This window comes from Nannospalax galili, unplaced genomic scaffold (genome assembly GCF_000622305.1).
Source record: "Nannospalax galili isolate Female #2095 unplaced genomic scaffold, S.galili_v1.0 scaffold2796, whole genome shotgun sequence".
Taxonomy (NCBI): domain Eukaryota; kingdom Metazoa; phylum Chordata; class Mammalia; order Rodentia; family Spalacidae; genus Nannospalax; species Nannospalax galili.
In genome coordinates, this window is record NW_008336948.1 from 109602 (window position 1) to 123250 (window position 13649).

General features: G+C 39.7%; 1 pseudogene; it reads left to right on the forward strand.

Moving 5' to 3' along the window:
• The first annotated feature begins 5024 nt into the window (after positions 1-5024).
• On the forward strand, positions 5025-12656 carry LOC115070129 (annotated as a pseudogene).
• The last annotated feature ends 993 nt before the right edge of the window (positions 12657-13649 follow it).

A 13649-nucleotide genomic window follows, 5' to 3' on the forward strand; every position in this document is an offset into this window, starting at 1 on the left:
ACTTCATGTTTAAAAAAACATCATTGGGGGCTGGGGAGACATCTCAATGGTTGATAACACTGCTGGTTTGGCAGAGGACCCAGATTTGGTTTCCAGCACCAACATGGCATCTAACAACCATCCATAACTCTATTTCCAGGAGTTCCAATGCCCTCTTCTGACCTCCTTGGGATTTGCACAATAGAGGTGCACTTACATACATATGGGCAATACCCTCATACACATAAAATAGAAATAATAAAATATTTTAAACATATATCAAGTACAACTTGTTCTTCCCATGTACTTTTGGGTGTGTGAGCCTACCAGGGGCCACACTCTAAAAGGAAACTGACTCTCCCTGTACAAGCAGTTATCAGTTGTCAGAGCTCCTCAGGGAGTGGTGGCATATCAAGCCCATCTCCCTTCTCCTTCTGGGAATGAGGCTTGAATTTGATCAGGGTTTGCAGCCTATTATCACAGCAGTACTTAGTTCTATGTGCAATTGCCAAGTTGTGCCTGGAAAACACTGCTGCTTTTTAGTCATCCATTCCGTCTGACTCTTCTGATCTGTCTCACTCAACTTCCACAGTGGTACTTGAGCCTTTGGAGGATGGGGTGTGGTTTTCATGTCCCAGTTGGGACTGAACATTCCACAGTCTAATCAATGTAATGAGAAGTCATGAAGAATCAGTTTAATATTATGTCACTTTTGCATAATACTAATAAAGTCTCTCATAGGGCCTATGATGTTGATGGTGGGGGAGTTAGGAGAGGGGAGAGGATCTGACTAAGTACCATCAAATTATATTGCATGAAAATTGCAAAAATTCAATAAAAATTATTTCCTTTCTACTTGTATTCTCCCTTATTTCCCAGCTGCTGACTCCTTAAAAAATTTCAAGGCCTTAGTGAGACAAGATAAATTACAAATATTTAAGACTTCACTGTAAAAATTTGGGCTAAAGAACAAAACTGATTATGCAGGGTTTTTATCTCAGTCTAACAGAAATGTTGATAGGATGAGTATGTAAAATTGAGCTTCTTGATAGCATGGTATGAATCTGACATTTCCAAATGTTAATTCTTGAAACTGAGGTCAAAGAAAGAAAATAAATAACAATTTATTCTAATGGAGATAACTAATTTTTTCATGTAAAGAACAATTAAACTATTAATATATGTTTTTTTGGTGGATGTGGTGGCATGCACCTTTAATCTCAACCATCAGGAGGCAGAGGCAGGCAGAACTCCCTGAGATCAAGGCCAACCTGGTCCACATAGTGACTTCCAGGCTGACAGGGATTAGATAGACCCTGTCAAAACAAAAGAAAACTAAACTAAACCAAACAAAAAAACAAAAAAATTGCTGTTTAGAAAACTCAAGAAATTGATATGCTGCATTTGGCTAGGCAAAACCAGAATATATGTTTAAAAGATAAAAATATTAAATTCTTGATCTCTACTTAGAGACTCTTTTACATATTTTCAGTAATTTGCCCCATATGAAATGCTCATGCATGCAATCGTGCTAAAATCACACTTTGTTTGGGAAAGATACAGTTGCAACTCAGTGTCAATTAATTACTAACAGATCTTATGTTGTTATGAATAAAATTCAATTACATATTTTAATATATAATTTTTGCATGCATGCACATTAGTAGTTTATCAAGATAAAATCAGTATTGTTTGAAAAAAGACAATATTGGGTTTAGGCATTTCTGTTCATTAAATCATTAAACTATATTAGTGTTTATAAATGAAAATATTCTTTTGATATATGTGATATAATGCTATATAAATACTTTCTGATAGATGCAGAATGATAAATGTCATTAAACATTCTCTTCATTTTCTGATTTTCAGCTATATTACATTTTATTTTAATGACTATACAAAACCCTTGGTCTTGCCATCATTGATCCTGACAGCATGGATCCCACGCAGAGTGCATGGCTGGGCATCTCACTTTCCTTAGTGTTCCAGGAAAAAGTATGTTCTTGCTCCTCCAAATCCCAAACTTTAACTACAGAGTTAAAATAGAAAGGTGTTTGGTTCTCTGCACTTTTCTTCTTACTTTCTTTTGACAAGATACATTCAGTTTCCCAAGTCAATTTTTATCTTGACCAACTCTTGCTGAAATGTAGCATTCTGTAACTCGCCAACTGTCCCTTTTTGAACTTCTATTGAGTTATGCCTTGAAAATTTCACACATGTATAAAGCCCATTCTCCTTATTGTATCTTCCTGAATCTAACCCCAGTCCTGCTCCATTATGGCCCACCTACCTCTCCACAAGTCCCTTTTCATTCATCTTAGGATATTTTTTTCTTTTTTCTTTTCTTTTTTCAGAATATTTTTATTATTACAAAGAGAGGAAGTTTTTAATACATTTTTTTTCTAGAAATAACTTGGAGCAGGACACACACACACACACACACACACACACACACACACAATGAAGTTTAAGGGTGGAAAAGTAGGGATAAGAAATCAAAGACCAAAGCCAGGCATGGTGGCACATCTTCAATCCCAGCACATGGGAGCCAGAGCTATGCAGATCTCTGTGTGATCAAGGCCAGCCTGGGTCACATTGTGAGCTCCAGGCCAGCTGAGACTACAGGGAGACCCTGTCTCAAAAAGACCAAAATGGGGTCAACCTTGGTGAAAAAATTCAGATTTCCATTAGCTCTGATTTTTGTTTTTGAAAATCCTAACAAGTTTATTGAGCTTGCTAACAATGCATAGGATGGGGGTTTATTTACAAAATAGTTTTATTAAAATTTTTGTGCCTTTCATATATGTCTTAAACATTAAACATATTTATACACCTTCCTCCATCTGTACTTCCCTATATCCCCACAACCCTATATCCCCACAACTGGCTTTCATTCATTGTATCATAAATGTTAAGGCCTATCTGCATTATGTCCCTTGGAGTCTAGTTAGTCTATCTAGAGTCTCTCCCTTAAAGAATATCTACTCTCCCTCACCCAGCAGTAATCAGCTGTCAATAGTTCTACAGCTAAAGTTAGGGCTTTCAGCTCATTTTCTTAGTTCTATGTTGGGTTTTTGTTTGGATTTGCATGGGCTCATGCATGTTGTCACCACTGCTGTAAGTTCATATGAGCAAGTTCCCAGAGGCCTAGAATATTCCATACTGATTTCCACAGACATGAACCATTTTATGGTCCCACACACAGTGAATAATATTTCTGATATCCCCATGTCCTCTCTACATATTTGGGACTGTCAGATGTGGGAGAAAGCCTTGAGCTTAGGGTGATATTGCAACTGTCAGGGTCACATGGTTTCCAGGAATCCAGGCTATGTAATCTGAAACCCAGTATGCTAATGAGGCATCCTACCCTCTATTCTGTGATAGGATGTTAAGTCTGTTATGCTAATGAGGTATCCTACTTGATGTGCTGTGATTGGACCACTACCCCTATATAAGCTTGTGCCTTCCTGCAATAAACCAGACTTGTGTCACTGAACCTGGTCTCCTGTGTCTGAATGAGGCTCTGCTGACACAGTCTCCTCACCAGCCTTGGGGTCCAGGACTGGGCAGAAGCAGCGACGACAAGAGGCAGCACAAGGTGAGCAGAAGAGCTACCTCAGCACCCGGTGAGCAGAAGAGGGGCCTCAGCTCAGGGCGAATGGAGGAGCAGCCTTGACACCCGTGAGAACGAAGGAGCGGCACCCACGAGAATGGAGGAGCGGACACTGCTGGCGGTGACTGCACTCAGATTCTTTTTTCTTTTTTTGGTCTTTTTGAGACAGGGTCTCTCTGTAGGCCCAGCTGTTCTGGAACTCACTTTGTAGACCAGGCTGGCCTTGAACTCATAGAGATCCACCTGCCTCTGCCTCCCAAGTGCTGGGATTAAAGGCATCAAATTTATTTTTTTAGAATTTCATGAATGAATATTCTTTTTTTTTTTTTTTTTATCATTTCCACTCCCTTCAGTCTCCAGTCCAGTGTGTCTCATGCTCAACCACTGTCTCGATTCCTGTTTATCTTCTTCACATACAATTATGTGCATTGAGCCCATTTAGTGGTGCTCCTGGATAACTTGTCAGGGGGCTAGTGGAGAGAAAAAGCTGATCTCCCCTCAGCATTCATTGATTGCCTGCAGATCTTTTTCTTTGGGTGGGGCCCCTTGAAATTGCCATCACCTACCTTGGCATGTCAACTGCTGTTGTCATTATGCAGGGTCTTATTTAGGCCACCATACTGTTGAGATTTCATGGTTACAGCTCCCCCATCATGTCTGCAATGCATTTGTAAATGTGTTTATGTGTTCTTTTTTACATGATGTTAAGGGAAGATTTTTGTATTGTACTACAAAATTTTTTATGCATACTGACATATCCACTATAAATAAGATAATTAAAAATTCTAGGACAAAATTAAACACATTAATATATAATTAAATTCTAACTTTGTATTCACAACAAAAAGCTTACATTTAGAAAACCTGGTTTTGAGAACAAGTATTTTTTTTATTTTATCCTTTTACCTAGAGGGGTATTTAAGACCTATTATGTTTTATTTAAACGCCTTTGACACAAATATATAAATATATTTTAGTGCTAGTTTTTATATTTTCTCACTGAGATAAAACTGCCTTTTAGAAAAGCCACTTTACAGTGGGGAAAGTTCACTAAAAAGAAGAGTTATAATGGCACCAAGCATCTCCAGGACAACAGACAGTGGGCAGGGGTTGTTGGGGGTCAAAGACTACCAGATTCCAGATGAGACACATTTTCTTCTAAGAAACCTGCCCATCCTTAGTGACCATTTACTCAGCAGCTTTTGGCTTGCCCATTAAGACCGGCAACCCAGCACATCTGGTTCGGTGTAGGCAGGGCTCCCCTTCTGGTCTTTCAGCAGGTGCCCCCCCTCCCCCACACACAAGATGCTTTCCAAGTCAGCAGTTGGTGAATGTTATATCCTATGGTTCCTGTTACTGAGCGTCATGTCTCTGAGCTTCAGGTCTCTGTGAACAATATTTAGGTTTTCTGGTGTAGGGCTTCCACTACATGGATCACTGGAAGGTGAGCACGGTCTCCCGCTCCCTGAGCCTCTTCTCCTTGACCACAAGGTGCTGCATCATGTAGTCTCTATCCTCCCTGAGCAGAACTTTGAGCTCTCAGGAGGGAGTAGAAGGCAACAAAGGAACACCCCCAGTACGAGTTTGAGAACTACATGTTAGCAGCTGCTGCTGGCTGAAGAGGAGAGCTCCTTCCAGGAGGCCGGTTGCCTGGTGCCCAAGCAGCAGTTCTCAGTAGTTCGGACGCAGGCCATCAGGACTACAGCTGGGCCATGATGTGAAGCACATGACATCTCTGTACATGACTGGCACATCACTACCTGCAGAAATAGTGCCCTCAACCAGGGCGCCAGCCTCAGCGCACCTCTCCTTTGCTCCTCCCATTTGGTCTGGGCCCAGTATTGCTGCACTAACTCTCCTAAGCCACAGAGACAAGGCAAAGGCCAAGGACAGCCTAGGTCACAGCTGGGGTTAACAGAGGTGCCAAGGAGCTATATTTCTGGATGACTGTTTGCTTGCTCTCTATTTTTAGTAAATTTGAGAATCCAAAATATCTAATCTGCTTTTAATCACAACATTTTAATCTACTTCTGTCTCTTCAATTTTGCTGTGTCTGGACTGAGTGCCTGGAAGAGGAGAGGGGAGCCCACATGCTTGCAACCCAGCCCTGGCACAATTACCACCTGGCCAAGTCACTGTTCCCCGCAGACAAAATAAGCTGACTGTGCAGCTCTCTGCTAGTCCCCAATGAGAGTCCATCTCTCACCATCCATGCCACTGTCTTCTGGCCCTGCCTTCAGTCTAAGCTTTGAAACACATTCACCTCATCTTCTGCCCAATTCAAATATATTTATTTTTTATTGAAACCAGCTTCTTTTCTAACTTTAGACTCAGTCCATGGCCACTCCTTGACTCCCAGCATGGTCCATACCTGCATGTGGCCTCCTTTCTCTTCCGGACACCTAGAAGTCCCCTTGCCAGCCCCCTCTGGGCTCTCAGTCCACGTAGCCCTCTGCCTTTGGTGATGGGAAACCTTTCTAGATTTGACTCTTTCTCTGTCTCAGCATCTTCTTTGAGGTGATGCACACGCACATTAGGCCTGCCTCTTCCTCCATGCTTCACATAGTTCCCCGGGACCATGGACACAACACAAAGGGCCCTGTGGTCAGTTTTTGAAGATGCTTTGGCCTGCTGAAGAGGGGGCCACTTGCCTACTTTCTTGCTCCCCCACATTTGTGTGCTTAGAGACTCTTCCATGCTGCCTGAAAGGAGATGTAGTGTCTTCCCCTGCAGAGCCTGGACAGATGCCAGTGGAAAACTTGGGGGGATGTTGTAGGGATCTGGGATCTGTCTGGTTGTCAGCAGTCCTGCTGCCCTGTAGCCAAATTTTGAGATGAATGCCCATCTTGCCAGTAATGCTGTTCTCACCAGAATGCCCCTCTCCCCTTTATTACTCAGTATGAAACAAAGACCCAGTTTCAGTAGCCTATGTCCCACGCACCCTCAGAGAGGCTGAAAATTAGTCCAGGCAGCCCTAGGCCTTCCCAGCCTCTTCTTTATCCCTAATGGGTTTCTCAGAGTGTAGTAAGCTACCCTAAGCCTCCCAAAACTGGCTCAATGTAAGTGACTTTGGGCACGTTCCCAAACCTCCTTGTGCCTCAGTTTCCTCATCTGAAAAAAATTATCTCCTCTTGCCAGCAGTAGCAGTGCTGACCATGCCTTTTCTTCCCAAGTCCCCTATCTAGAACTGGACACCTTGTGCCTCTGTCTTACTGTGTCTGTGAGGACCCACCTGAGTCTAGGACTTTCTCCTCTAACATCCGGCTCTACCTCCAGGTCAGCCATCCAGCTGCTGAGGGACAGGGTATGGTACTGTGGAAGAGTGCTCTTTTCTATATTTATTTGATAAAAAAAACAGCCAAGGGAGCAGAAATGCAGTCAGCCTGGGCTCCTAGCTTGAGACTGACATGCAGTGAACTATGAGGCCTGACCAGAGCCAATCTGAGTAGAGTCCCTGCCCAGCCCCCCTGGCCTACTTCCATTTCCACATGTGGTCTTCCCCCTCCTTTCCAAAGCAATACACTCATCTCTGCAGAGCCCCATCAGAAAGCCTTGTTCCTTCCTATGTCAACCCTGGGTCTGATGGCATTACTGGCAATTGCAGATTAGAGAAGGCTGGGTCTATACTCACTGATGTCATACACAGAGAGAAGTCCTATTGTAAAGAGAAAAACTAAATGGAAAAAGTCCCAAAAAAGCTTGTATGAAGATGTGGTTTTGTACTACATGGTGACTCTTCCTGCATGTCAACAATACAACTTCCTGATCTAATAAATAAATAAATAATTAATAAATGTGCTTCTACTTAGGAATTTCCAGCTAAACTACATAACAACCACAAAACTTATTTTAGAGGACACATTTAATCTATCTGTAAAACTTTCTCTAGTGTGCCACACATTCATTGTGCTTACATTATTTCGTCCTCTAGACTGGTGACCTAATAAACAATTGACACTAATAGATTGCGCTAACTGGCCAGAGACATTCCAATTTGTTCTAAATCTAAGATCTGCCCTTTTGGAAAACATCCATCATTTTCTTATAAAATAATTACTGGAGGGGTTACTCCATAAAACAAGAACAAAAGGCTAAGTAAGGTATCTCCACTGAAGAGTGACTTTATAAACTATTATAAGGACGTTCACAAAATGATAAATAAATAATAATCTTACACATTGTAAGTAAACCTCAACGTTGGTTACAGTGTCCTCCTGCAGTGAGCTCCTGGGAGAAAAAGAAATAACTGAATGAGAATGAAAATCAGCTAATCTTGTCAATTAGCAACAACAACAAAAAATGATACATCAAAAAGTTTCTGCAGCCAGGAGGGAAAGAATCTCATTAGAGACTTCTAACCACCTTCTGTGCTACAGAGCTTCAGATTCCTATGTTCGTTCTCAGACTTCTAAGAACACATTCACAAGGATTTCAAAAACACTAGATGGCATTCACTTTCAGCTACATCAACAACTGTGTACCTCAAGAGATTGAACGCAAAAGCCTCTCAGAGCTTTTCTGCTAACTTTCTTTTTTTTTTTTTTTTTTTTTTTTTTTGTTATCTAAGGACAACTGACTCAACTTCATGATTGTGGAGCCCTAGAACATTGTAAACCAGAGTGAAATGATCATATGCTATTTTTCAGTCCCTTCCAAAAATATTCATAACCAGGCAGTTTCTGACCTAACATTCTGTTTTTGTTTTTGTTTTTTGTGGGGGGTCTTTTTGAGACAGGGTCTCCCTGTAGCCCCAGCTGTCCTGGAACTCACTATGTAGACCAGGCTTGTCTTGAACTCACAGAGATCCACCTGCCTCTGCCTCCCAAGTGCTGGGGTTAAAGGCGTGTACCACCACACCTGGCCTAAAATGTTTTAAGCAAACCTGTAGACTCTACCAATCACAAAGCCAAGGATGCCAATCAGACAGCATCTGAAATGGTAGACATTTTCCCCACTGTACTTTTACCTGCCTTCCTGTGTTCCCCACTTCGGTAAATGCTTGATTTAGGACATTCTTTGTTTTATACCTGATTAAATCTCATGTTATCATTTCCATAGTGAAGCATGTCTTTGGGGGCAACCAAAGTATTTGTTCTGGGGTATGGCCACTCAAATTTGGAAATTTGGTTCAAGAATAAACAATCTCTTGTGTCATTGTGTTGAGAAGTGTTTCTTGTTTGTTTGTTTGTTTGTTCAGGTTTTATGCACTGAAATATTGCAAAAAAAGGAAATCTTAGATGTTATGCCACATATGGACTCAGCAACTGTAAGAAAAGGATAAAATAATGTTCTTGAAATCATCTCAACATATATGTACATTATAACATTATGTTGTATGTTATAAAAATATATAATAACTCTGGGCTGGAGAGATGGATCAGTGGTTAACAGTACTGGCTGCTCTTGCAGAGGACATGGGTCTAATTCCCAGTACCCATTTGGTGGCTTACAACCATACATAACTCCATTTCCAGGGAATCTTGTGCCCTTTTCTGATCTCTGTAAGCATTGTACAGCATGGGTGCATTTATGCAGGCAATACACCCATACACATAAAATAAAAATAATTTAAATTTTTTTAAAAAGAAAATATACAATCACCACCACAAAAATAATACAATGTGTCTAAGATAGAATGTTTACAATGATATTGACAAGACATGAAAACATTAGGAGTAATAATTCAGTTACAAAAAGACAAATAGTGCATAGATTCTCAAACATAATGTTCTTATTGAGATATTAAGTATGTTCAATCCAATGTAATTAGAATTAATACAAGGAAGATGTATGGATATTTTGGCAGCAGAATTAAAATCTATTAAAGTTTAGGGAAAAGTGTAGTTCTCCCAAGCAATGGTAGCTTACAAATGAAGAGTTAATTTATATTACAAACAAGAACTCTTTTCTAAATAAAAGATATATCCAAGTGCATTGCTGTTAGCTATGAAAAAGTCATTAAATTTAGATAGGTCATTTGCCATTGAAGTTGAGATGCGTAAGAAAGCCAATCCCTGAGGAGTCGTACAAGTTCACAGTGTATATAAAAGGAATATTATGAAAACTTCCTAAAAGAAGCACTACTGGATTCTTATGAAAACTTAGTTCTTGGTCTATACCTTGCATTAATACTTAGAAGAGTGGTGAAAACCAACTTTCTTTCCTATAATTTAGTAGTTTTATTTTGTTTTGAGGTTGATACAACCTATAAAATAATTACATTTTCATATAATAATTGCAATTAAATTAATTTTATTAATTTAGAAAAAACAAGTAACACTGATAATAATGACAAAAAGGGAGCCCACATCCAAATAATACAGCAACTGAAAGATTATGTGGATGCAAAATTTAATCCATACTCAAAAAAGAAAAATTGGCAATAGGGGCCAGTGAGAAGCCTCTGTGTATAAACGCACTTGCCATGGAGTCCCGATCACTTGAGTTCCTGGATCCCAGCATGGAAGGAGAGAATTGACTCCTTAAAGCTGTTTTCTGACCAAGTGTGCCATGAAATGTACACACACACACACACACACACACACACACACCATACATGTGGATCACACAAATAATAATACACAGAATCACAATAATGCATAATATATAAAAATGGAAACACTCCAATGCCTATCCCCTGATCAAATATTTGCCAGATAAAGAGTGAGTAATGGTTGTGCTCATTGTTTATAGAATGACATAGGACTTGTTAATTAAAAAAGGTTGTTTTGATAAATGTTATGACGTAGATAAACCTTGAAAATGTGATAAATAAAAGAAAGCAGCTGTGGGGCTGAAGAGCTAGCTCAGTGGTTAAAAGTGTCTGTTCCTCTTCCAGAGGAGTTCCATTATTAATACCCAAGTCAGGCTGCTCACAGCTGCCTGTAACTTCAGCTCCATGAGATCGCAAGCCCTCTTCTGGCCTCAGCAAACACCCACATGCAACATGCATATGGCATACCCACAGCAACATATTCATATACATAAACAAATAAAACAAAACAAGCAAACAGAAAAAAAGAAGACTGCTATTGCAGGCTACTTATTATTTAATTTATATTAAATATTCTGTGGAAGAAAATCTAGAAACACAGAAAGAAGACTAGATGTTTCCAGAGTTTGATGTGTCCACTGAAATTCCTTGCCAATCAGAATTATATTTCCTTTTTACAGTCATGAAAATATTGTGTAACTAGACAGTGACAGTAGTTGCTCAATACTGTGAAGATACCAAATCTCAGTAAATTGTATAACTTGAAATGGTGAGTTCTAGGAAAGCCATTATAAAATACAAGCCTTGCAAACATAATGCCTCTCTAACGACCTTTGGACATCGTTGATTTCATGAAGTAATTTTTAAATCCTAAAATGATTGGATTTTAATGGTGAAATGAATTCATTTACAAGGTGTTTAAACTTTTCTGTGCTTATTTCAAGTACAGTAATTGATGGTAACCTGCACAGCCATTACCCACCTACTTAAGGAATGTAAGATATTATTTGTTTATCTATTCATCTGTTTATCTCTGTCTATCTCTGTTTTTATTTGTTTGCTTGCATATGTATCAAACATACTGTGGCGTGCATGTGGTGTTCATAAAACCTCTTGCAGGAGTCAAGGCTTTTGGTCCACCATGTAAAGTCTAGGGATTGAACTCATTGAACTCAGGTATTAAAATTTGGCAACAAGTGCCTTGATTTATAGACCCATTTTGCTGACCCTGTCAAGATTATTTCTGGTCAGGTTCTGCAGGTGGGTCCCATGGGCAACACAGCTGGATGTGGCCAGTTGAGCTGCACCCTGGGAGCCAATGGTGATTAATTAAAGACAAAGCATGAGGTGGAAGGCAGGGCACTCAGGGACAGTACAACAAGGCATTCAAACAGCAACAGCTGCCTGCCTGACAGCCCATTCTCACACCAGACATGGTGGTACCTACTGTCTTCATCATTGGCCTCATCTTCTTGCCTATTGTGTAGTCACATTCATCACATCCAAAAACCTGTGTGAGACTGAGATTGATTATACTGGAAGACAGTCTTCCAGCCCTGGAGTTGTTTGTTTCCAAATGTGACATCTTGCACTTGTGCCATAACCATGCTGGAAGAGCCTTTGAGGGCAATGAGTTTACATACTACTGTCTGTCTATCTAAATTATCACCATTATGCATAATCTTGACATGAGCCAGATAAATGTAGATCCTATGACTTTGCTTAATCCAGATAAGGAATGTCAACTTTATTGACCTGAAAACAGCTCATATGCTCCTTGTGGAGCTAGCTATTAGCACCAGCATGTTTAATGATACATCAGATTGTTTCTAGGTACCAGAATCTGATTCCACACTTACACTTATTCCTTTGAAAAAGAAAGACATTGCTTAGTGGACAGACAAAAATGTAAATTTAGGGACTGGAGAGATGGTTCAGCAGTTAAGAGTACTGACTGCTCTTGCAAAAGACCCAAGCTGGATTCCCAGCACCCACATGGTGGTTAACAATTGTCTGTATCCAGGTACAGTGGAATCTGACAACCTCTTCTGACATTTGAAGGTAGTTCACAGCATGGGTGTGCTTCCATAAATGCAGGCAATACAGCCAAATACACAAAATTAAAATAATGAAATATTAAATATAAGAAAATGAAATTTAGAAATTCATCTGAGGCAGAAAGTTTAGAAGAAAACTTTAAAATACAGAAAAACCAGTAAACCCACATATACCACTATACATCCTAGATACTGAGAATGGTAATAATGGATTCATACATGAGGATTTTATTGTTTGGATACATACTGCAGCATCAACTACTTTTCATAAGTTGCATCATCTTATAGAACATAGAAATGAATTACATCCAGTAATATTTGAACATCGCTTAAAATTACCCTGTATATTATTTTAATGAATGAAAATGGATGATGTTGAGCACTATTTCATGAATGTGAGGAAAAACTCCATTTTCTTCTGACACTATTGGATCCTTCTGTCTGGGAGTTGCACTGCTGGTAACTAATCATAAATGTAGAGAGTAGTATTACTGCTGACATTACCATTTAATTGTATATTCTGAAAACAGATCTACTGTGTGTGCATCAAGACTAGTCTTGTTCAACCCAGTACTAAATGCTGACATCTGATTTGCATGTCATTTCGAAGTTGTCATATAGTTTTTGTACTGTTTCTGTGTGTTTAATAGCATTTGTCCTTTGCTTCAGATATATGGAATAAGTCTTATGACCAGATATACATCAGCACTAATATTCAGACACTTTATGTGCATTTCTCATAGGGTTTCTAGGGCATCGCTTTTCCCTCTAGGTTTCCTAGCCCCCCAAGTTTCACTCATCTCCACTCTTTTTTCCCCATTTGGCATCTCTCCTCCCTCACTCCCTAGTCATAGTGCCCCCACTATTCCTGCCCTCCACCCAATAACTCCCAACTCGCACCATCCTTCCTCTCCTGACAAACCTCCCTCAATCTCACTATGGAACTTACTCTTGAAGTGAATGCAAATTCATTTTTCCACATGCATGACAATATATATCACTCATTGGTGACTTAATTGCATTGAAATGGTTTGTTTTTACACTAAAATAACATATTTATGTAGAAGAATGCATGTCTTTTCAGAGTTTGTAATTTTTTCCTTCAGTTTTCTTTGAAATGAAAAATTGTGAGTAATCTATTATTTTTTGAATAGTATGTTCATAAGCCTGGTGTGGTGGTGCACACCTGTAGTCCCAGCACTTGGGAGGCAGATGCAGGTGGCTCCCTGTGAATTCAAGGCCAGCCTGGTCTACATAGTGAGTTCCAGGAGAGCTGAGGCTACAGGGAGACTGTGCTTCAAACAGTAAAAGTAATGTAATGTAATGCTCTATTGTAGAAATGTAAAAGTCAAGTTTCGCATAACACAAAATTCATTTAAAAAAACATGTAAAAGATGACTAGTGGTTAAGAGCACTGTCTGCTCTTTCAGAGTACCCAGGTTCGATTCCCAGCACCCACATGGCAGAAAACAACTGTCTTTAACTGTAGTTCTAGGCAAGTCTG